General features: G+C 44.2%; 1 protein-coding gene and 1 long non-coding RNA gene across 6 annotated transcripts in view; one reads left to right on the top strand and one right to left on the bottom strand.

The window, feature by feature from the left end:
* Positions 1-279: 279 nt before the first annotated feature.
* On the bottom strand, positions 280-14939 carry LOC149457317 (uncharacterized). The gene is made up of 2 exons (XR_016313648.1): positions 14676-14939; positions 280-1392 (listed from the first exon to the last, which is right to left on the bottom strand). It is a non-coding gene; the product is annotated as an uncharacterized LOC149457317 (long non-coding RNA).
* Positions 14473-23725, top strand: part of BCLAF3 (BCLAF1 and THRAP3 family member 3) — a 128278-nt gene continuing 119025 nt past the window's right edge. For 3 of the 5 annotated variants that reach the window (XM_089683913.1, XM_089683909.1, XM_089683910.1), the window contains exon 1: positions 14476-14712. The gene's annotated coding sequence lies outside the window, so the exon portion shown is untranslated. Of the gene's footprint in view, positions 14713-23725 lie in introns of all 5 variants that reach the window. The other 2 variants (XM_089683911.1, XM_089683912.1) reach the window with 2 other exon arrangements.

Raw genomic sequence — 23725 nt, 5'->3', positions numbered from 1 at the left:
TAATTGTGATGATTATGGCTTACAGCTCATGAAAACCCCAAATTCACAATCTCAGAAAATTTGAATATTGTGAAAAGTTGCAATATTCTAGGCTCAAAGTGTCCCACTCTAATCAGCTAATTAACCCATAACACCTGCAAAGGGTTCCTGAGCCTATAAGTTGCATTACTGAAATAAATGAACTGTTGCACGATATTCTAATTTTTAGTAACTCCTTATATTAAAAATCTTATAATTTATTTTTTAATCATTTTTTACAAAATATGAATATGAGAAGAATACACATAACACGGAGTTTTATTTAAAATTCGATATGTGCACCAGAATTCGCCTGCAGCTTCTGAAGCCGCTCGGGAATCGCATCAACTGATCTTTGCAGGAACTCTTGTGGGATGGCAGAAATAACTTCTCGTAGTCACCCTTCAAGTTCTTCTAAAGTCTTTGGTTTCGTAGAGTAAACTTGTTCCTTCAACCAACCCCAAAGAAAAAAGTCGCAGGGTGTTAAATCAGGACTTCTGGCCGGCCACTCATGCAGACCACGTCGACCCAACCATCTCCCAGGAAAATGTTCGTTCAGCCATTCACGAACAATAATAGCAAAATGTGGAAGAGCACCATCTTGCATAAAAATCAAGTCTGCAGTATTCTCCCAGGTATTGACAACTGGCCAAATTTCATCTTGCAGCATAGTGAGATACCTTTCGGCATTCATGGTATCGCGAAAAATAAAAGGACGCACAATCCTATCTGAAGTCATTCCACACCATACTGTTATCTTAGGTCGATTCTGAAATTTTTCTGAGATAATACAAGGATCTTCTCCTGCCCAGTAATGACAGTTGTGACGGTTCACAAACCCACCGATGTGAAATACTGCTTCATCACTGCATAGGATATTTTTAAAAAGATCTGGCCAATCTTCATACCAAACCAACATCAACTCTGCAAACTCCATACGAATGTCACAGTCTTCGGCAGAGAGTGCTTGACAGTAATGTGGCTTCAAAGCATGCCATTTAAGGTGCTTCTTGAGCACAGTTCGTACACAGTGAAAAGAGAGGCCACTTTCCCTTGCTGCTTATCGAATGGACTTTTTTGGGCTCCGAGTGAACATTTCTTGAATTGTTTTCACTACCTCCGGGTCACTGGCATTGGAAGGGCGACCGCTTCTTTGAGCATCCATTACAGAACCTGTCGCCATGAGTTTTGCATGACAGTTCTTGATGGTTTTTGCATCGATCTGAGCATGTTTTCCTTTGATGGTCCTCCACCATCTTTGCACTTGAACAACTGATTTCCAAACTTCGTAGCGTGCCGCTAAATGGACACGCTCTTTTACAGTTAAACGTCTGGACATCTTTATGGGGCTTCGAATTTTAAAACAAAATCAATCTGAAAAGAAAAACAACAATACAGATTTAATTGTCATAGATTAAGGAACATACATTAAAGAATTGAGAAAAAAATAACTTCATATAAAAAAAAAAAAAAAAATGTATAAATAGATTAAAATAGGGAGTTACTTTTCAATCACCCTGTGTGTGTGAGTGTGTATATATCTCCTTACACAGAATTGTCAATACTCCCTAATAGTTCCAAAGCCCACTGACAACATGGCTTCTGTGAGCTCACTTTTTTAGTTTCATAATGGTTTTATCTAACATCGGAGGACTTCTCTTTGTCCTACAGTACATAATGTTGGTATATAACATCAAACATTGTTACAAAAAAAATTATTCTATAGGTCATTGCTAAAAAGGAGTTTCCAACATATGCATTCTCCCACACATCTGCAGAAAACTTTTCAAACATTCACTTCATCAATGAAAATGCATGCAAACATATATAATTCTTACCACGGGACACCCAAGGAGAGAGAAAGGAAAAAGGAGGGTATCGGTACAAGTGATCTACAAGTCAAGGCTATCAGAAAAGTTATAAATGAACAAACAGGGCATGGCTAAAATAAGAGTACCATTACCGATACCTGTAATGTCGAGAATGACCATTAAAAAATGTTCGTTTTAACAGTTGAGACATACAAGAGAGCAAGAAAGCAAATAGGAAGATCAGGGAGGTACGGGAGAGAAAAGTAAAGAAGAAAAGGTGTAAGAAAGAGAGGAAGAAGAGAGAGAACAAAAAAGAAAGGAAGAAGAAGAGGGGGAAAAGGTGCATAGGGGAAAAAAAAAAAAAAAAAAAGTGGGGTAGGATATGGCATGATGGGGGATGTGCTCGGGGACCTTAAGCAGTGCAGGATTAAACCTCCAGATTTTATGGGTATGGCTTTGTTCCATAAGTTCAAGGGTCATCATGATGGGGCTATAGAAGCCCTCTGCAGGTGTGATAAATCTGAGTAATAAAGAAATAATCCAGTCTTGAATTTTGGACTTTGAGAAGTAAAATCCTTATCTACTGGGTGTAGAAATAAAAATCTCTTTCAGCATCTTTATAATCTCAATGACCCCTAATGTGATAAAAGTTCTCTTCTTATTTAATAATCTTCCTCCATATGTGATCGATATTTCAAATATTAAGGATAATACACTATGTGCGGTTATTTTCTTCCTTTTTTTTTTTTTTGAGGATGAAATATTGATCACATATGGAGGAAGATTATTAAATAAGAAGAGAGAACTTATTAGGGGTCATTAGGGGGAGAAGGTTGTGTTCTAGCATCTAGCGGTATTATATATTCACGTGTTGTGCATAGGGGACACCGATTTTGTGTTTATTATTTGGGTGTAGAAATAGCCTAGTATCATGAAGAAGGAGAGAAGAAAGTTGTTGCTTTATAGCGCGGACAGCCCTGTAAGGGATGGATGTTGTGCCACTGGAAGAGTCCAATGACTGGTTTAGAGGAAGGTTCAAGTCTCCACCCAGGATCAACATTCCAGAGGTGAAGGATGCTAATTCATCACCCACAGTCTGGAAAAAATCCATACGTTTCTCGTTAGGGCTATAAACATTTGCCAATGTGACTGATATATTATAGAGCATACCTTTAATAAAAAAAGGTAGTGACCCCGAGGATCAGCCCTCTGGTCCTGAAGACAATTTTAACGACTTTGCAAAGAGAATAGCAACTCGCCTTGTCCTGGTTGAGGGATTAGAGGAATAGTAAGTCATGGGAAACCTACTGTTAGTGTCGGGGCGGCAGCCTGCTTAACGTGTCGCTTGTATGAGTACTATATGAACTCGATGCCTGTGGAGTTCTTGGAGGACCATGGACCTTTTTTCGGGGATATTGAGACCCCTAGCATTCAGCGAATAAAAACGTATGCCTGAAGGGGTTACTTTCCTCATGTCTGAAAACATGCACACACGGAGTGTGCGTCACTCTGTAGTCAGGAGGACATATGGGCAATGAGAGAACCCCAATTAAAGATGGCAACCTCCCCACCTCCTACAGAGGAAAGAGAAAAAGAAGGAAAGGAAGAGGGAAAAATAAATAAATAAAAAGGGGGGGGGGGTTAGGTCTGAAGATGGGAGAGGTGAGAAGAAATAGGAAGAAACAGAAAGAAGATGAAGAGAAAAGAAATGAGTAGATCGAAATCAAGGAGAAAGAGAAAGAAGAGAAGGTGAAAAGAATATATCGAGTGGGTTAGAGTGTCAGGCAACTCTTCTCACATTGCAAAGCCGAAATATGCATCAGCGTGGCCTCTAAGCCAAGCTGTCTAGGAAACGGGTAGGTGTGTGTGTCAGGAGACAGCTTCCATTGGCCATTGAGCGAAGTCTGCCTGTAAATAACCAAGATATACGAAAAATCTCTCGATTTCTATAAATAACCACATCATATAGTATAATATATCATAGCATGAAGCAAGTCTAATGCAGCCTGGCAGAAGGATCACATTACATTGCGTTATGGCTTAGCCACAGACTAGAGTGGTTAACAACACCATCGGTACCTGTCTATTAACTGTGAATCTTCTCTATATGTCCTCCTCCCAGGTGAGCGCCTGTCGGATCACCCAGTCTTGCGTATAGTGTTACAATAAAGCTCTCAGCCATGAGCTAGGACGACTCAAAAGGAGCACAAATTTCTCTAATGTCGTGAAGACAAAATGTTTAGGTGCACATCTGGGGTTGGGGACATGAATCCTCAACATCAAGACATTTAGACTGGTAGTATTTTATATGCATTTAAAACCACATGCAACCAAAGCCCAAATCGCAACATGCGCACATTTATCAGCATAGAAAGGAAATTTGTAAGCTAAACCATACAGTGATGGAACATCACAGCCTCAGGCAAGGTAAAAAAACTGCAAAAGTAGAAATGTAAGTAATCATGAAATCAACAATAGAAATACGGCCCTCTCAATCCCGAATTCAGGAGCCCCCTGTAGAGGATCCTCCCTTAAATCGGCCCTTGAAAGTCATAGTCCTCTCCGACTGCTGGGACTTCTGACCCTTCACAAATATTAGTTGTATCTCCATAGTCTCCAAAAGGCCTATGAGCAACGTCAGAGACCCTACATCCAGTAATACAGGGGTAAAAGAGCAGAATTCCACTACAGGCTGTACCCTACGTAATGAAAATACAGCAGGGCATCGCCCGCTTCTGGAATAGGGCTATAAACGACCATTGCCCAAGGTTAGTGCACATTCCCCAAAGGGCATAATAATGTCAATAATCCAAAGGGCAAACGGTAACAGTTGTTGCTACTCATAGCAAACCCGTATAAACAAACTGAAAACGTAGTTTGCTGTAAGGAGCAGGGCATAAACAGAATCAAAAGGCCGTCTAAAGAACCTAGTGGATTGGGAGAGGGGCCCCATTCTGATCTCTTAGGTGACCCAAGAAGGTTCAGCTGCCGTACGCTGTCTGTAATATGGTTGAGGTTATCGATCCCGATGAGTCTTCGCAGAGGTTGCTCAGGGTGAGGAATTCACTATACCACTCTGGGACTGGGATCGGAGGCATTTGAAGGATGTCAAAGAATTTGTGGAGGTCATTTGGCGTTTGCAGAACTGCCGTTTTGCCTTGACATGTTGCCTTGAGAGCGAAAGGAAACAGCCAGGTGTATGGGATGTTGCGTTCTGTGAGGGCCGAGTTGATCGGCCTGAATACTCAGCGGTTTTGTAGAATGAGTGGGGACAGGTCCTGAAACACCTTTATGTCCGCTCCATTGAAAGTAAATTCTTCTTGTTCCTGGGCGCGCTTACGGATGTCTTCCTTCAGTTTGAAACTTGTAAGACAGCATATAACATCCCGAGGTGGGTCTCTCTCTTGGCCACGTGGCTGGAGGGCCCGGCGTGCCGTCTCGAATTCCACCGGGGCGTCTCTCAGGCAGTCAAGCAGTTCGTTGAACAGCGATTGTAAGGCAGATGGTAATTGTTCACGATCCACTGATTCTGGGATCCCATGGATCTGTAGATTATTCCGGCGCCCTTGATTGTCCAAATTCTCTAATTTGCATTGCATTTCCAAAAAGGTGTCTAGAGTGTCTTAGTGAATTGTCTCCAATCTCCAGCATGTCTGCATCATGGTGGGTCACCACGTCTTCCACCACATCCAAGCGATCCAATACTTCCCGGCGCTCCTCTTTCAGGTCAGAGACAACGTCTGATAATGCGTTCTTGATGTCTGCCACTATGAATTGTAAATCTGTCATCTTAGGCATCTGTTGATGAGAGGCTAGGCCGCGAGTCCTCCGGCGTCTCAGGCGGCTGGGTCTGAAAGATTTTGTGTAGGTTTCGACCCAGCTGTGAGTGGGGATTCTTTGAGGAACAGACTTGCCGCCCAATCTTGCCCATGTTCGCGCAAGAAATGAAGGAAAGCCGGCAGTATTCCCTCTTAGCCACGGAGCTCTAGATTCAAGCGGCCATCTCCGTGCAGTGCCAAGCCATGCCCCCGAGCTCACTTTTTTACAGAAAGAAGATAGGCTGGGTTACCCATTCCCTCAATTTATTGACTGTTGTGACTAGAGAACATTCTAGGCACTGCTTTTATAATTAAAAAATGTTCCTTATTTCTGGCAGCTGACCTATGAACTTTTCAGCCAAAGTTTGAGATTTCTGCTGCATACCCATGGTAGCAGTGAACTCAAGCGTCACCCGTATGCATGTTAAACCTGTAATAACCGACCAAAACTCTTTTTATTATTATATTATTATTATACAGTATTTATAAAGCGCCAATAGTTCACTCAGCGCTGTACATTACAAAGGGGGACAGAACATGTGACAGAACAATACCAATACAATGCAAAACATGAGGGGATCGAGGGCCCTGCTCTTTCGAGCTTACAATCTATGCATAAATGTCTCATAGTATTGTCTGGTATTCTCATTTAAAAGAAACATAGATGGATTTCAAAGCCAATAAATGCCTTTTTGTTCCCCCTTTGGCCACTAGAGAGAGGTATGATACAAGAAACAAGGGCTACTCAGTCTCTTCCATAGGAACTAACTGGCCAGAAATTTATTTTCACATTAATAATTATAGTGACACAACAAACACTGCAATAGGCAGCTTTGTGATAGTAACCATGTCAGAAGCATGAACGACATACAGCCCACATTGTAATATTTACATATTTATTTTAGAATCAAAACTAGTTATCTATTTTTTGGTTTTTTTATTAGTCAGATTCAATACAATTCCGTAAAGAAGTATAGTTAAAGGATAAAGTTCACCTCTGAAATAAATAAAAATAATAAATGCACATATATGCGCCGGTAAAAAAAAAAAAAAAAAAGGAATTATATAAAAAAATTTTTTACTGGAGCATGGAGAGCATTACACCTGTGATCAGCAGATTGTGGGTGCAATGTCAGGCTCCTGCACAGTCTTACTCTAGCTTTATGCCTGTATCCCTGTAAGGCTTTCAGTTAAAATGTTACAGGAATAATGAATAAACAACGAGCATGCTGAGCAGTGTACACGCAGCCCATTCAAACTACACATCCGTCTGCTGCTAGGCATTGGAATCTTTCTGGTACCTGCCGGTAACCAAAATGTTTACATTTGGAGCATATATATGCAGCCTCTCAGAAGCCCACCCGCAGAGAGGCTGCATGTATGTGTACATTTGGCAGGAACAGGTTAAAGTATACGTACATACGGTAGGAACAGGTTAAAGTATATGTAAACCCAATCACGCTAGGTTCACGCCTGTGCGGGTGGTTGCCGCTGCAGGACCCGCACCTCTTGCTGCAGCTGCAAATCAACTACGCAGTTAAACACAAGAGCTGCTGTGGGTGGGTTCCATTAGCCAATTACCCTCCTGAGGATTTACTCCCCTTTTCTTACCAGGTCATTTTTTGTGATACAGCACTGAATTACTTTAACTGAAAATTGCGTGGTCATGCAACACTACACCCACATTAAATTTATGTCCTTTTTTCCTCCAAATAGAGCTTTCATTCAGTGGTATTTGACTGCCTCTGCGGTTTTATTTTTTGCGCTATAAATAAAGAGACAATTTTGAAAAAAAAAAAAACATTTCTGACTTTTTGCTATAAAACATCCCAAAAAAAAAAAATTGTAAAATTTTAGGCCAAAATGTATTCTGCTACATGTCTTTACTAAAAACCCCAAATACGTGTAAATTAATAAAACATTTTTTAATACTAGTAATGGCGGCGATCAGCAACTTATAGCGGGACTGCGGCGGGCATTCTAACACTGGGGGGACCTGACTAACTGCCACTGACATGACTTCCTATGGGATGCATTTTTTGGAAAGGGGCAGGGACTTACTTAAATGCAAAATGTTGTATTTTTGGTTTCATAGACTTCAATGGAGACACTGCAGAAAAGCATATAGTGTGTTTTTGCTGCATTTTTGACGCATTTTGCGTTTTAATCTGCCTAGCAACAAGGAAAATAAATACAATGCAAAACGCATCAAAAAGGCATGTGCAAAAACGCACTGCAGAAACGGATCAAAGGCAAACTGCATAGGTGTGAACCTAGCCGAATACAGTAATCAGTGCTAATAAAAAGCACTGACACTGAACTAATGACACTGGGGTTAACATCTGGGGCGATCAAAGGGTTAACAGTTTTACAATTTTATCTGTATGTGCTTTACTGTGTAAGCACGTGCAAAGCAGCGTGCTGACAGCGGAGAGATCTGTATTGTTTACATACAGACCTCTCCTCGGTCACTGTTCCTCGGAAAGTAAAAGCTACGTAAATTCCAATATACTGTGTATATACACAGTATATTGGAATCTACGCAACTTTTACTTTCTGACTGCCTATCAAATTTCTTGAGGTGCTAAAATGCCAGGGCAGTACAAAAAAAACCCCAAATAAGCTTTTTTGGAAAGTAGACACACAAAGGAATTTGCTGAGAGATATGTTAAGTCCATGGAATATTTTATTTTTTGCCTCAAGTTTTTGGAAAATGACAATTTTTTTTTTATTACACAAAGTTGTCACTTAAATGATATATTTCTCACACATGACATGGGTATACAGTCAGGTCCATAAATATTGGGACATCGACACAATTCTAACATTTTTGGCTCTATACACTACCACAATGGATCTGAAATGAAACAAACAGGATGTGCTTTAACTGCAGACTGTCAGCTTTAATTTGAGGGTATTTACATCCAAATCAGGTGAACGGTGTAGGAATTACAACAGTTTGCATATGTGCCTCCCACTTGTTAACGGACCAAAAGTAATGGGACAATTGGCTTCTCAGCTGTTCCATGGCCAGGTGTGTGTTATTCCCTCATTATCCCAATTACAATGAGCAGATAAAAGGTCCAGAGTTCATTTCAAGTGTGCTATTTCCATTTGGAATCTGTTGCTGTCAACTCTCAAGATGAGATCCAAAGAGCTGTCACTATCAGTGAAGCAAGCCATCATTAGGCTGAAAAACAAAACAAACCCATCAGAGAGCAAAAACATTAGGCGTGGCCAAAACGACCGTTTGGAACATTCTTAAAAAGAAGGAATGCACCGGTGAGCTCAGCAACACCAAAAGACCTGGAAGACCACGAAAAACAACTATGGTGGATGACCGAAGAATTCTTTCCCTGGTGAAGAAAACACCCTTCACAACAGTTGGCCAGATCAAGAACACTCTCCAGGAGGTAGGTGTATGTGTGTCAAAGTCAGCAATCAAGAGAAGACTTCACCAGAGTGAATACAGAGGGTTCACCACAAGATGTAAACCATTGGTGAGCCTCAAAAACAGGAAGGCCAGATTAGAGTTTGCCAAACGACATCTAAAAAAGCCTTCACAGTTCTGGAACAACATCCTATGGACAGATGAGACCAAGATCAACTTGTACCAGAGTGATGGGAAGAGAAGAGTATGGAGAAAGAAAGGAACTGCTCATGATCCTAAGCATACCACCTCATCAGTGAAGCATGGTGGTGGTAGTGTCATGGCGTGGGCATGTATGGCTGCCAATGGAACTGGTTCTCTTGTATTTATTGATGATGTGACTGCTGACAAAAGCAGCAGGAGGAATTCTGAAGTGTTTTGGGCAATATTATCTGCTCATATTCAAACAAATTTCTTACCCTATCCAAGTTAAAATTCCCCTTAATAAAACATCAAAACAATCTTGAGGACTGGTTACTGACTCCAGGACGCAAGTTGTGGAAATGCATGTTTAGGGCTATAGAGGGACCCAAAACATCGGCAACTCCTAAGGGGGTAGTGCTACACTTAAATAGCCTGTCTGGCACCAGAAACTGTGGGCACGCTCCCACATGCGTGCACAGGTGTGCGTTCATTCCTGTGCTCATGCGTGAGCCTTGCGTCTCACTGGAATTGCCTGACAAAATGCTACATCCATGAAAGAAAAAAAAAAAAACTAGAAAAGTGGCCCCTTGGGATTGTCACCCCTATCACTCATTTATTTAATGAATTCTATTCTTATTGGAAGGCTATGGTGATTGTAGTGCACAGGTCTCTATAGGTCAGCTTTGCATTTCAGGTTACAAGGTACCTGCTGACACTAAGAAGATTTACCTCAGCTGCTGGGCAGATCTTCAGTCAGCTGAGTGCCTGACTAGTGAAAAATCTTTTAGCGGGAAAACAAGCTGCCCAGGGAGCATAACCTTTTACTTGCATATCCTCTCCTCTCACTGGACAGGGTCACCAGTTACCTCAGGTCTATCATCTGGACTCAACCTGTGGATGATCTTCAGCCTTCCTTTTGGATCTTTTGACCGACACCCAGCCATACATGAATATTCTACTTCATGGACTATTTCAAAGCGCTAATTCCCCTGCAGGAAGGACTGGCTCAGACATGTTATTGTATTTTCCCCTTTAGTTTTCACTGGTGGCAGCTACACCATCCTTTCTATCTTTGAACCCTATGCCTGTATGTTGCCTCCTCACTCCTGAAGTGCTTGTGCTACATTGTATAGTGGGTAATAGCCTACCTGAGGTCAGCCAGAGAACTTTTCATCTACTTGTAGGTAGTCCAGAACCTGCAGCAGGACCTTCAGGACCACCATCTGCTTCCAGGGAGGATCGAGGCATTGGGGTACCGTGTGGTCAGGATATCTACCGCACATTGCTCTCCAAGGGACTGCCAAGTGGATGCAGAAGATCGTAAAGCTGGTTCTGTTTTGTATTTGAGGTTACAAGCTGAATGCTTTTGCTGGGAAGATTTACCTCAGCTGTGGGGTAGACCTTCAGTCAGCTGGGTGCTGGATTGGTGACACACCTTTTAGGGTAACCTTTCACCTGTATATCTTCTGTCACTGGACAGTGTCAGCAATTACCTCAGGTCTGTTATCTGGACTCACCTCTGGGTGACCTTCAGTCTTCATTTTGTATCCTTTGACCTGCTCCCCCACCCAACCTCCCTTCCTATTCATCATTTTTTCCCCCCATCCTGTTGACTCTTTATGGAGCAATGTCGTCCATTTTGTGGGTGGACAGTGGTTGGTACACTGTTATATGGTTGCTGTAAGATAGCCCATACATAGATCATTTTTCTTCACTTAACCAGCAGGTCGAACAAAAAAATTATCTGCTTGCCCCATCCACACAAAGTAGATAGGGGGAATCCTTCCTGCTGTTGGATTCTATTCTGACAGCAAGGATTCTTCCCTGCTGTCAGACTATAATGATCAGCTGGATATATCCACAGATGCTGATCGTTCGGGAGACACCCAACAGGCTGGTTGTACAAAAGTCAAAGTGGTAGATCATCCTGTGTACAATCTGCCTGGCCATACATGGATCGAAATTCAGCTGGTCCCTGCTGAGCTGCCTGAATTTTGATCTATGTATGGCCGGCTTAGGACAGGACTGCTTGAGTCTTGATGATTAAACATATTTAGTCCTCATGCACACTGGGCGTTTTTAAACCGCTGGTAGCATTAGCTGTATAAAGTCATGTTAAAAACGTTTTTTCCACTTTTTTTTAGTGTTTTTCCATTGACGTTTAGCCGTGTTTGCGGTTTTTCTTTTTTGCTGAAAAAACACAAACGCCTAAAACACTGGTTTGCCGTGTTTTTCTGCATTTACCAGAGTTAAAGCGTTTTTACAGCTATTAAAAAAAAAAAAACCCCTCTAGAAACACACTAGTTCTGGAATTTTTTTCCAGCCAAAAAAACAATGATTAAGGTCTAAGTATACATGGACACATAGGATAACATGCTGGGAAGCTTACTGGCTCTAGAAAATAAATAAATGCCCGAAGCCAAAAACAGCAGCTGTAAAAATGTCAAGTGTGCATGGGGACTAACGGGTAACAGTGGTTCTGTTCAGGGGAGTAAATAAGGGGGGAGTCAGGGGGTCTGAAACCCCCCCCTTCCCCAATGGAGAGTTGCCAACCATCCCTGCAGCCCACAAAATTTCCACTCGCATGGTTGGGGCAGCGACAAGCAATCTTCTGTATGGTTTTCAATGAAGCAGCTGGAAGCTGCAGGAGGGAGAGGAGAAACGGCTTCCAGCTGCTTCATTGAAAGCCATACAGGAGATCGCTGCTTGTCACTGCCACCACCGCTGCACAGGACATACATGATGGTTCAGTTTTCTCTTTCTTCCCTTCCCCCCACTGCTGCTGTGTTCATCTCACTGCCCAGCCTCTCCCTCCAACCTCCACACCAATAGGGGGAGAGAGGCTGGATCTGCTCTGCCTCCCCCTGTGCCCGCCCACAATCCAGTCCGTGCAGCTTCAGAGGTGTGGACGGGGACATTGAACACAGCAGCCGACAGCTCTGATGAACCTGAGCACACGAGTCCAATCTACCTTTCTTCCACCCATCCCTTTCTTCCTTCCACTCACCCCTTTTTTCAAGGGGGAGAAGTGTGTCGGGGGGGGGGGGGTGAGCGGGTTCTGATTCTGTTTGGTAATAAAGGTTCACATCTGTGTGTGGGCGTAGCGGCTCATTCACAGCAGTCCCTGACCCTTTTTACAAAATGCACCTGCATGGTGTCTGCACAGAACTGCACGGTGCTAAGGCGCCATTTGGTTTTGCACACCCAAAAAGGCGCTGTGTTTTCTGATCCATGGGGGATGCTATTAAGAATGGCACCTCCAGGCATCTGAGAGAGCAGTGACTGTGTTGTGGATGCCTGAACACATGCGATTCACATGCCTTCCCACAACTGCACGTGTGAACCAAGGCAAAAACCAAAATTTATATAGTACCAACAGTGTGTACGCTTTACAGAATTAAAACCAATTTAAACAATAAAGGGGCCGCAGACTAAACTTTGTTGTGCACTTACTTTAATATTTGGGTAAGTTATGGGGTAATGGGTGTTAAACGGGTGTACAGTCCCGCAGAGCCTGGGGTTACAGAGGCTTCTCATACTGTACACAGCCATAGCACATGAAATGTGACTTCACACCGGAGAAATGGCTGCACTGTACTCCCCGTGCATACAGGACTGTGCAGCCCACGGTGTGCTTGGTTTATAGAGGACTGAGCAGGCTGCTGTGTGCTCACAGGAGTGTGCGGTTTACGGTGTGCCTGATGTTTACAGGACTGTACTGCCTGCGGTGTGTTTGGTGTATAGACAAGTGTTTCTCAACCTTTTTTCAGCCGAGACACCCTTTCAAATTCTGCACTCTTGAAGCACACAGTACAAAATGTAAAAAAACTAAACAAAGTTTTACAGAACACAGCAACATCTGCATATGTGAGACACCCAACGTCAGATAATTTATTCTTCCAAAGCAAATACATCATTGCACACTGGTACTGACTAGTATTCCATTGTTTCTCCTTTCCCTCAGTTTCTCTCTCACATAGCTAAATGTGACCCCAGTGCTTACAGAGAGGGGCAGGGGAGGAGCAAAGAAGGATACTGTGCAGATGACCAATGTCCTCATTAACTGATGACATCATTGGGTTTTTTCTGGCGACAGCTAGAAAGTTGTAATGACTTACAATGAAAACCCATGGCTTTGTGTAAGGCAGGCTTAATCCACCTGCGGGCTTTTATACAATTTATTTATTTTTTTTGTCTATTGCCAAGACACCCCTACAGTAAAGACACCTGACGGCACCCTGGAGCCCACGGTGTGCTCGGCGTACAGGAGAGCCCGCAGCCCCCGGCATACAGAAGAGTGCAGCCCTCTGTGTATAGGAGGAGCCGGCGGTGTGCTCGGCGTATAGAGGCGGAGAGTGCAGCCCTCGGCGTATAGAGGCGGAGAGTGCAGCCCTCGGCGTACAGAGGAGCCGGCGGTGTGCTCGGCGTATAGAGGCGGAGAGTGCAGCCCTCGGCATGCAGAGGAGCCGGCGGTGTGCTCGGCGTATAGAGGCGAAGAGTGCAGCCCTCGGCGTACAGAGGAGCCGGCGGTGTGCTCGGCGTATAGAGGCGGAGAGTGCAGCCCTCGGCGTACAGAGGAGCCGGCGGTGTGCTCGGCGTATAGAGGAGAGTGCAGTCCTCGGCGTACAGAGGAGCCGGCGGTGTGCTCGGCGTATAGAGGAGGAGAGTGCAGCCCTCGGCATACAGAGGAGCCGGCTGTGTGCTCGGCGTATAGAGGAGGAGAGTGCAGCCCTCGGCGTACAGAGGAGCCGGCTGTGTGCTCGGCGTATACAGAGGAGAGTTCAGCCCTCGGCGTACAGAGGAGCGGGCGGTGTGCTCGGCGTATAGAGGAAGAGAGTGCAGCCCTCGGCGTACAGAGGAGCCGGCGGTGGGCTCGGCGTATACAGAGGAGAGTGCAGCCCTCGGCGTAGAGGAGCCAGCGATGTGCTCGGCGTATACAGAGAGTGCAGCCCTCGGCGTACAGAGGAGGAGAGTGCAGCCCTCGGCGTACAGAGGAGGAGAGTGCAGCCCTCGGCGTACAGAGGAGCCGGCGGTGTGCTCGGTGTACAGAGGAGGAGAGTGCAGCCCTCGGCGTACAGAGGAGCCGGCGGTGGGCTCGGCGTATACAGAGGAGAGTGCAGCCCTCGGCGTACAGAGGAGCCAGCGGTGGGCTCGGCGTATACAGAGGAGAGTGCAGCCCTCGGCGTACAGAGGAGCCGACGGTGCGCTCGGCGTATAGAGGAGAGTGCAGCCCTCATCATACAGAGGAGCCAGCGATGTGCTCGGCGTATACAGAGAGTGCAGCCTTCGGCGTATAGAGGAGCCGGCGGTGTGCTCGGCGTATCTCTGCAGTGAGCAGTGCGGGGCTGAGCTCAGCTTTCACTTCCGGGGGAGGACACTCTCTCTCTCACACTCTCTGTGTCTCTCACACACGGCATTAGTACAGTTGCGGTGATCGCATCGGACTCATCATACCGGATTACTGTAGCCGGCTCCCACCGTCCCCGTACAGGTACGTGTTCCCCATCCCCCGGTGCTGGAGCTGGGATGCTGTATTTGGGGCTCCGTTAGGCTGATTTGTGCTGCAGTCCAGTGCTCGGTACTCTCCCCCGGGTGCTGGATATGGGGGGGAGGGGGAGATCACCTTGTAGGCCCCCTCCCCCTCCTCCTATAATCTGATTAGTGTCGGTATGTCGGATCGCCCATTGTAATCCCCTCCTCCACGCAGGAAGGGTTCTCTCCTTCTTTCATTTCCTTAGTGTCCCTTTGTTCCCCTGCCTCCTCCTGACCTCTCTACAGTATGTGGCAGCGACATGCACATTCCAGCACAGGCTGCCCCCAGTATCTGCAAACTTCATCCATCTTCTGCTGGGTGGTGTGAATGTAGAGGTCCATCTATTCCCCCCCCCCCCTCTGTCTACTGTGCACATTGTCTGCGGAGACGGAACTTTTAGGGCCCATTCACACTAGGAGCTGCTTGTGAATGGCACTGTGCGATTCCTGTACGATTCACACTAGGAGCTGCTTGTGAATGGCACTGTGCGATTCCTGTACGATTCACACTAGGAGCTGCTTGTGAATGGCACTGTGCGATTCCTGTACGATTCACACTAGGAGCGGCTTGTGAATGGCACTGTGAGATTCCTGTACGATTCACACTAGGAGCGGCTTGTGAATGGCACTGTGCGATTCCTGTACGATTCACACTAGGAGCTGCTTGTGAATGGCACTGTGCGATTCCTCTACGATTCACACTAGGAGCGGCTTGTGAATGGCACTGTGCGATTCCTCTACGATTCACACTAGGAGCTGCTTGTGAATGGCACTGTGCGATACCTGTACGATTCACACTAGGAGCTGCCTGTGAATGGCACTGTGCGATTCCTCTACGATTCACACTAGGAGCTGCTTGTGAATGGCACTGTGCGATTCCTGTACGATTCACACTAGGAGCTGCCTGTGAATGGCACTGTGCGATTCCTGTACGATTCACACTAGGAGCTGCCTGTGAATGGCACTGTGGGACTCCTGTACGATTCACACTAGGAGCGGCTTGTGAATGGCACTGTGCGATTCCTGTACGATTCACACTAGGAGCTGCCTGTGAATGGCACTGTGCGATTCCTGTACGATTCACACTAGGAGCTGCCTGTGAATGGCACTGTGCGATTCCTGTACGATTCACATGCAGTTGTGTGCAGTGCGATTTCAGCCCATTCTGTTTGAATGGCCTGAAATGGCACCGCACCAAAAGTAGTGCATGCACTCTGTTTCTAAACGCACAGCAACCAGATCGCTTGGTACTTTTGTCCCATGTAATCCAGTGCAGTCCATTGTGGGCTAACGCAGTGCGTTTGCAACCTCATTAACTTTTAACTGACCCCGTAACAGATTGCAAAGGAATTGCGTTCAGAATGTGGTGCGGGCCCTGTTCACACAAAGGCAGTTTGTCATGTGATCTGACAGTTCAGAATTACATGACGAGTTTCACTCTATTTATGCCTATGGAACTGTACAAATCAGTGTGACTCTGACTTGAACCGATTTTGATGTCAGCAGTCCACACATGAAATCACACTGACCAACGGCTTTGTAATTGTGCTACTTCAGCTGAAGTGGTGTGATTTTAGAGCCGCATTCAGTGGTAACCAGGGCTTAGTCTTGGTTCATGCTGATATGTGAGATTTGCAGCAATTCCTGTGTATTTCCTGCACTGCATCACAATCACTGTGTTCATGTGATCTGATGCAGGTGTCAATGTTAAGTAAAGTGTTACTACATGCAGGACCCTGCGATCACTATATCTGGTCGCCCACAGTACACACAACATGGAAATGCAGATATTTTAGTAAATATGAACTGCTTTTCTCATCAGCAGTATATAGCAGTCTTGTGACTTCTATCAGTGTCCAGCAGCACACTGGTTATTTTTGTAGGAGGAGTTTTCATTCTCCTCTGACTCTCCTATGAGGCTGTATAACTCCTGACCCTCTGTCTGGATAGTTCTTATTAGCCCTGTGCTGATCACTTGCACACTCTCAAAGAAAAAAAATCTAGAAATACACACCAAACTGAGCATGTGCAGAGTGCCTCCTAGAGCGCTGTACTATCAGCAGATGGTTTGGGGACAGTAGAAGAAGGGGAGGATCAAACAGCCTTTTTACACAATGCAGAGGATTAACCCCTTAGGTTCCACAGTGAGTATAACAAGCATGATTTAATGCATATACAGACTGATTTTACTGTTGTGGGTTTAGTAACACTTTAACAGCACCCCAAAAACAGGTCGCAAAACACAGTTCATGAATCGGATCGCATGGCTGCAATCCAATTCCAGTGCGGAAAAAAAAATGCGCCTGCACCTTTTTTGGCGCAGTGTGATTTGAGCCATACAGAATGATACAAAATGCAGTGTGATTTGAGCCATACAAGTGGTAAAAATATATGGTTGAGTCACAGTTTTGACTCCCCCACCACCCACCTAAAGTCATCAGTACAAATATGATTTGTGCCTCTGCAAATTTAACGCAGCATGCTAGGCTAGGTTCACACTCATGCGGTGGGGTACATCACATGTAATTCGCACAAGAACCGCACTGCATTCCTGTGCAAATCACATGTGAATTGTGTGCGGTGTGATTGGAGCCATACTTTTGGTATGGCTCAAATCGCACTGCATCTGCACCAATAAGGTGCATGGCCCTTTTTTGATCCACACTAAAATCGGATTGCATGGATAGTCACACCTATGTGATTTGATTCTGCACATCGCACCGCGTTTTGCGGACTGATTTCGGGGTGTTGTTAACATACACACCTGCAGCAGTTCGCATGAACGGGGTGCGGTTTTGATGCGGTGTGGAATTCGTACAGAAAACGCTGAGAATTCTGCACCGCATCAGTGTGAACTCAGGCTCAAAGTGGAGTTCCAGCTGTTTTTGTGTTTATTAAAAGTCAGCAGCTACAGAAACTGTAGCTGCTGACATTTAATAAATTCACACCTGTCTCAGGATCCAGCCATGTGCTCACCTGCGCCGTCCCTTATCTACTTCTCTCCACGGCGCCGGCATCTCAACTGTGGGCACCAGGATGTGACAGCTTGCAGCTTCACAGCCAGGTGCCCACTGCGCATGTGCGAGTCGCACTACACATTATGATAGGTTCAGCATGCTTCTGGAGACTGCGGGAAGGAGGAGGGGGCCGAACTTTCGTCTCACTTCGCCATGGCAGCGGATAGCTGTCAAAACCAGGTACCCGCTCCCCCCCAAAAAGTGCCAAATATGGCAGTGGAAGGAGGAAGAGGCAAACAAGCAGAACTTCCACTTTCGGGTGGAACTCCGCTTTAAGTTGACAGGCTCCATTGCCTGTCAACCTCGGCCATTGACATCAGCGGGGCAGCACGGTAGCCACAAGTCAGACACTTGACCTGTGTTTGCAGTGCCTTAAGCAGGGTACACACTATAACGCTCCATGCACAATAACAGGTTTTTTTTTTAAGCTCAAAAAACACTGGAAAAAACGCTGGTAATAAAACCGTTGTCGGTTACATCATGGTATGCACTTTTATGGAAAATCGTTTGACCGATTTTCTCATATTGTGTAACCCACTTTAGTTCCATTGTAAATCGCCATTGAACAAAAAAAAAAAAAATGAGACAGCAGGAGCGCCTCTTGAACACCTGACAAGCAATCAACCACAAATCGCTTTTCAGAAAATAGGCTGGTGTGAACCTAGCCTTTTGGTGGCCATACACATAGCAATCTGATCTTTACAGAATCAGATAACGTAGTTGGACCGATGAGTTATTGAAAAGACACATACTATAGCATTGATTTCAAGTAGAGCCAATTAAAATTATTGTGATCGGTCTAAATAGGAAATGTGATTGATCAGATTTTTCGTTAAGAATGATTTTGATTTAATCAAGCAGTTTTGCTCAGAATTTATTGATTGACAGACTATGGGATTGATTTACTAAATTATTATTATTATTATTCTGTATCAGCCACCCCTATCTGCCAATCCCTCCACTGGCTTCCCGTTGCCCAATGGATAAAATTCAAAACATTAACAATAACACATAAAGTCATTTATAACTCTGCCCCAAATTACATCACCAATCTTGTCTCCAAATATCACCCAAACCGTCTTCTCTGCTCCTCCCAAGACCTCCTGCTCTCTAGCTCACTTGTCTCCTCCTCTCATGCTAGTCTCCAGGACTTCTCCAGAGCCTCCCCCATACTCTGGAACTCTCTACCCCAATTTTTCAGACTATCGCCTACTCTGCTCACTTTTAGGCGATCTCTGAAAACCTATCTCTTCAGGGAAGCCTATCCTGCCCTCAGCTAATACTGGAATCTTCTACTCTTCCAACCAGTCCATCCCCCACAATTACTACCTTTTGTACCACTAGCCCCTCCCTCCTAGATTGTAAGCTCCAAGGAGCAGGGCCCTCCTATCCCTCTTGTATTGAACTGTATTGTTGCTGTGTTGTCTCCCATTATATTGTAAAGTGTTGCGCAAACTGTTGGCGCTATATAAATCCTGTATATTAAAAATAATAATTTACTAAAACCGGAGAATGAAAAATCTGTTGCAGCTCTGCATAGAAATCAATCAGCTTCCAGTGTTTATTGTCAAAGCTTCACTGAACAAGCTAAAGCTAGAAGCTGATTGGCTACCATGCACAGCTGCACCAGATTTTGCACTCTCCAGTTTTAGTAAATGAGCCCCAATGTGTCTGTTCGACAACTCAAAAATCTGATTGTCTTTTCCAGTTCTCTGAAAATGCTTTCGATCACATCGTTATGTGTGTGGCCTTTTCTATAAGGCTCCATGCACACTGGACATTTTAATAACGGTAGCGTTAGCTGTGTAAAGTCGCATAAAAACGCACATTTTCCAGCATTTTTGTATTTAGCGTTTAGCCGCATTTTTTATTCGTTTGCGGTTTTTAGCATTTTTACACACAAGAAAACAAAAAATTTGCTCAAAAAAAGCCCAAAAACGCTGGTTGCCGCGTTTTACTGCGTTTTTCAGCATTAAGTGTTTTTACAGCTAAAAAGACTCCTCTAGAAATCCACTAGTCCTGGGTTTTTCTTTCAGCCAAAAATCGTCTCTGCCAAAAAACACTGATTAATGCCTATGTGTACATGGACACATAGGATAACATGCTGGGGAGTTTACTGGATGTAGAAAACACCTCCAAAAGCCAAAAACAGCAGCTGTAAAAACGTGCAGTGTGCATGAGGACTAAGGGATATTCTTTCCCGATTTGCCTTTTTTAAAATTCTTTTCTAGTAGTTAGTGGTATTTGTTCCTTTTGTCGTTATCCCTGTGATGGTTTTCTTTGTATGGTTGTCATTGTTCTTGGCTCCTTTGTTTTGCAGTTTATATATCTCCTGATATTGTATAAACTAGGCTTTATGGAAGGTTCTTCATGCATGACAGACTTGTGTCACATCCAGCAGGCATGCGGTGTTTACAGCCCAGGGAACTGCAGATGGATCTATAGGAATCCTGGGAAGAGGTTGATAGAATGAATCGCATTGGGGATTCTTTTCCCCTAGAACTGCAATGATGCACAAATCATTTTTAACCATTTGCATACCGGGCACTTTTAGCCCCTTCCTGCCCAAGCCAATTTTCAGCTTTCAATGCTGTCACACTTTGAATGACAATTGTGCAGTCATGCAGCACTGTACCTAAACAAAATTTGTATCATTTTTTTGAGACAGCAATAGTTTTCTTTTGGTGGTATTTAATCACCACTGTTTATTTTTTGCTAAACTAAAAAATACTGAACATTTTGGAAAAAAAAAAAGTTTTTTTCTTGGTTTCTATTATAAAATTTTGTAAATAAGTAATTTTTCTCCTTCCCTGATGTGTGCCAATTAGGCTTCAGTGATGTGCACTGATAGGCTGCACTGATGGACACTGATAGGCGGCACTGATGAGGAGGCACTGGTAGGAGGCACTGATGGGCATTGACAGGCATCAATTGTGGGTATTGACAGGCAGATTGGAACTGTTGGGCGGCACTGACGGGCACTGATAGGCGGCATTGGCTGGCACTGATAGGTGGCACTGATCTGTAGCATTGATGTGCACTGATGGGCACTGATAGGTGACATTGATGGGCACTGACAGGTGGCACTGATGGGGCTACACTGATCATCAGGGCACTGGTCATCAGGGCCCTGATGATCAGTATAGATGTCCCCTCTGAGGAATGCCGCTTACCGGCTCTCCTCTCCTCACACGCTGTGAGCGTGAGGAGAGGACTGCCGTTAACCGGCATTTCCTTGTTTACATGTGATCAGCTGTGATTGGACACAGCTGATCACATGACTGAACTAACTGATCGGTGATCCGCTGTGTCCCAGGGACACAGTGCACCACTGATCTCCATGCCCCGGGGATCTCTGAGCCCCATGGGCGCACGTGCGCAGTTAGTGTGGGAGGACGTGACATGACGTACTCCCAGAACAAGAGAACCGCTGTCTGTCATTTTATTGTATGGCGGGCGGGAGGTGGTTAATATTATTATTATACAGGATTTATATAGCATAAACACAGTGCTTTACAAATTTAAGGGAGACAATACAGGTACAATACAATTAAAGGCAAGATGGTTCGGAGGGCCCTGCTGACAAGAGCTTATCATAATTGTTTCCAAGTGTATACTGGTCGCTGTTAGGATGTTTATAATGCTTATATGACTTCTAGCCAGACTTTATTAAAGAGACCTATGCTAATACCTTTCTGAAAGTGCCAGATAGTTACATGGTTAGGCCTCATGCTCACTGACGTGTTTTTTTTTTTTTTTTTTTAATTTCCCTAGAAGCCTCCTCTTGGCCAAAAAAACGTGTGTACCGTGTTTACCCTTGTCAAGTATTTGGCTTTTAATTAATTTTATTGGCCAGAATAAATAATTTATCCTGGCCATTGAAATAAACGAACGCTCAAGCCCTAAACCTGTCTAGCTTTTAAGCTTGTTTAGGTGCATGTACACGCGATTAATAGCGTCACTACTGCTCCAGGACGCACAGGACTTCGGTTTTTCTTTACTTCCTCTAAACACCCCTGCCACTAAAAGCTTCTAAACACCATAGTGTGAATGGACTCATAGACTAACATGGAGGGGCGTTTGGAAGCAGGAAAAACACCGTGTGCATGAGGCCTTAAGCTTAGTACACACAATCAGAAAATTGGACAAAAAATAAAATTTTTCAAAGTGATCGTACGAAAATCTGATCGTTAATACACAGCTTTCCTTCGAAATTATTCGAAGGGAAAAACATGACATTTTTTTTGGACAATATCAGATCATACGATTTTCGTTTAACCTTTTTGCTGCCAGGTCTGTACATTGTACGGACCTGACAGCAGGGAGTCCTATGCACAACCCGGTGGCTGCAGCCACCAGGATTGTGTATAATACTGACAAGCAGACTCCTTCCTGTCAGATTGAAGTGGGTGGTTGGCTGCCCTGCCGCCTGATCACTTCCATAGCCCCCGGTACTGGAGCCCCCTCCCCTGAAATTGTGCGCTCCTGCCATGTAACCGGGCCCCGCTTGCCCATCTACGGGCCTGGTGAGCGCCATGGCAGGTGGGAGAAAGGAGAGTGGATGAACATCCGCTCTCCTCCTCTTCTTTCTGTGACTCGAAAGGCGACATGTATGGCATTACTTCCGCTTCACGGCTGTCACTTTCCCTGGCTAGAATAGTCGGGGATACATGTATTGCAATGCGATCTGCCTTGCAATACATCCAGTGGAGACCAGAGATATGCCGGTCTTTTAGACCTGGCAAGTCTCAAAGAGAATCTATCACCAAAAAATCATCACCTAGGGGACTTTGTGTCCCCTATGTGATGGAAAACAAAAATGATAATTTTTTTTTTATTGCAAAAAAACAAAACACCCCCCCCTCAAAAAAAATTTGAGGCCCCCCCCCACCTGCACATTTATGCACATACGAACGTAAACACACGCATGAACACGTCGATTGTGATACACATGTTACATATCGTCGCACACGCTGGAGTGAGAGCAATAATTCTAACACAAGACCTCCTCCACAACACTGATGACCTGTAGGGGCTTTTGAAGCATTGCCTATATATATATATATATATATATATATATATATATATATATATATATATATATTTATGGTACTGAAGTTTGTCGCCATTTCATAGGCGCACTCAAATTTAAGGTTTGGCAAGTTGGATATCTATTTAATCTGTTCAACCTCATCTTTTATATTTTACCAACAAATTGGGTAATTTATTGCGATTCTTTGCCCGAAAAGTCACTTTAGTGTCTATTTTACTTAAATTTTACATTTCCTAGACCTTTACGGTAATATTGTGTGACATAAAAAATTGGAAGTACCACTATTTTATTCTCTAGGGTGTCTTCTTTTAAAAAAAAATATAATGTTTGGGGGGTTTGTGTAATCTTCAGGCCTGAAATAATTTTTAAACATGTGCAAAAAAAAAATGCAAAAACGGATCTGGCAACAAAAAGGTTAATCAGTACAGTGTTTGTCCAAAAAAAAAAATCAAAAGCAAGACCATGCATTCTCAGAAACGAAAGAATACATTATAATACAAAACAGTACATTACATCACTTCTAAAGTTGTATTCTGTTGTATGAGAATATTTGTAACTTTAGTAACCTCTTCATTTTTGATATGGAGACTAGCATGCAAAATAAAAACAATGGCCGATTGTTCGCCCAATATCCTCATTGTGTGTACCAGTCTTTAGTCTAGTTCTAGCCACAGAGAAAAAAAAACACAACCAAAAAAAAAAAAATGACTGATCAGCTATGGTCTGCAGCACTGGTCAAACAGGGAAGATCTGACAGGACGGCTGTACAGAAATAGATTGGTAGAACGACAAACCACAGTTCCCATACATGGATCGAAATTTGGCCACTCCCTGCCAAATTTCAATCAGTGTGTGGCTGGCTAAAAGTTCTGATGTCACAAACGGCGAGCAGGTAGGCTCTC

This window comes from Staurois parvus, unplaced genomic scaffold (genome assembly GCF_062004578.1).
Source record: "Staurois parvus isolate SC_StPar_1 unplaced genomic scaffold, SC_StPar_1.0 ptg000327l, whole genome shotgun sequence".
Taxonomy (NCBI): Eukaryota; Metazoa; Chordata; class Amphibia; order Anura; family Ranidae; genus Staurois; species Staurois parvus.
The sequence above is the reverse complement of the archived record's forward strand: the minus strand, read 5'-3'. Positions and strand labels throughout refer to the sequence as shown.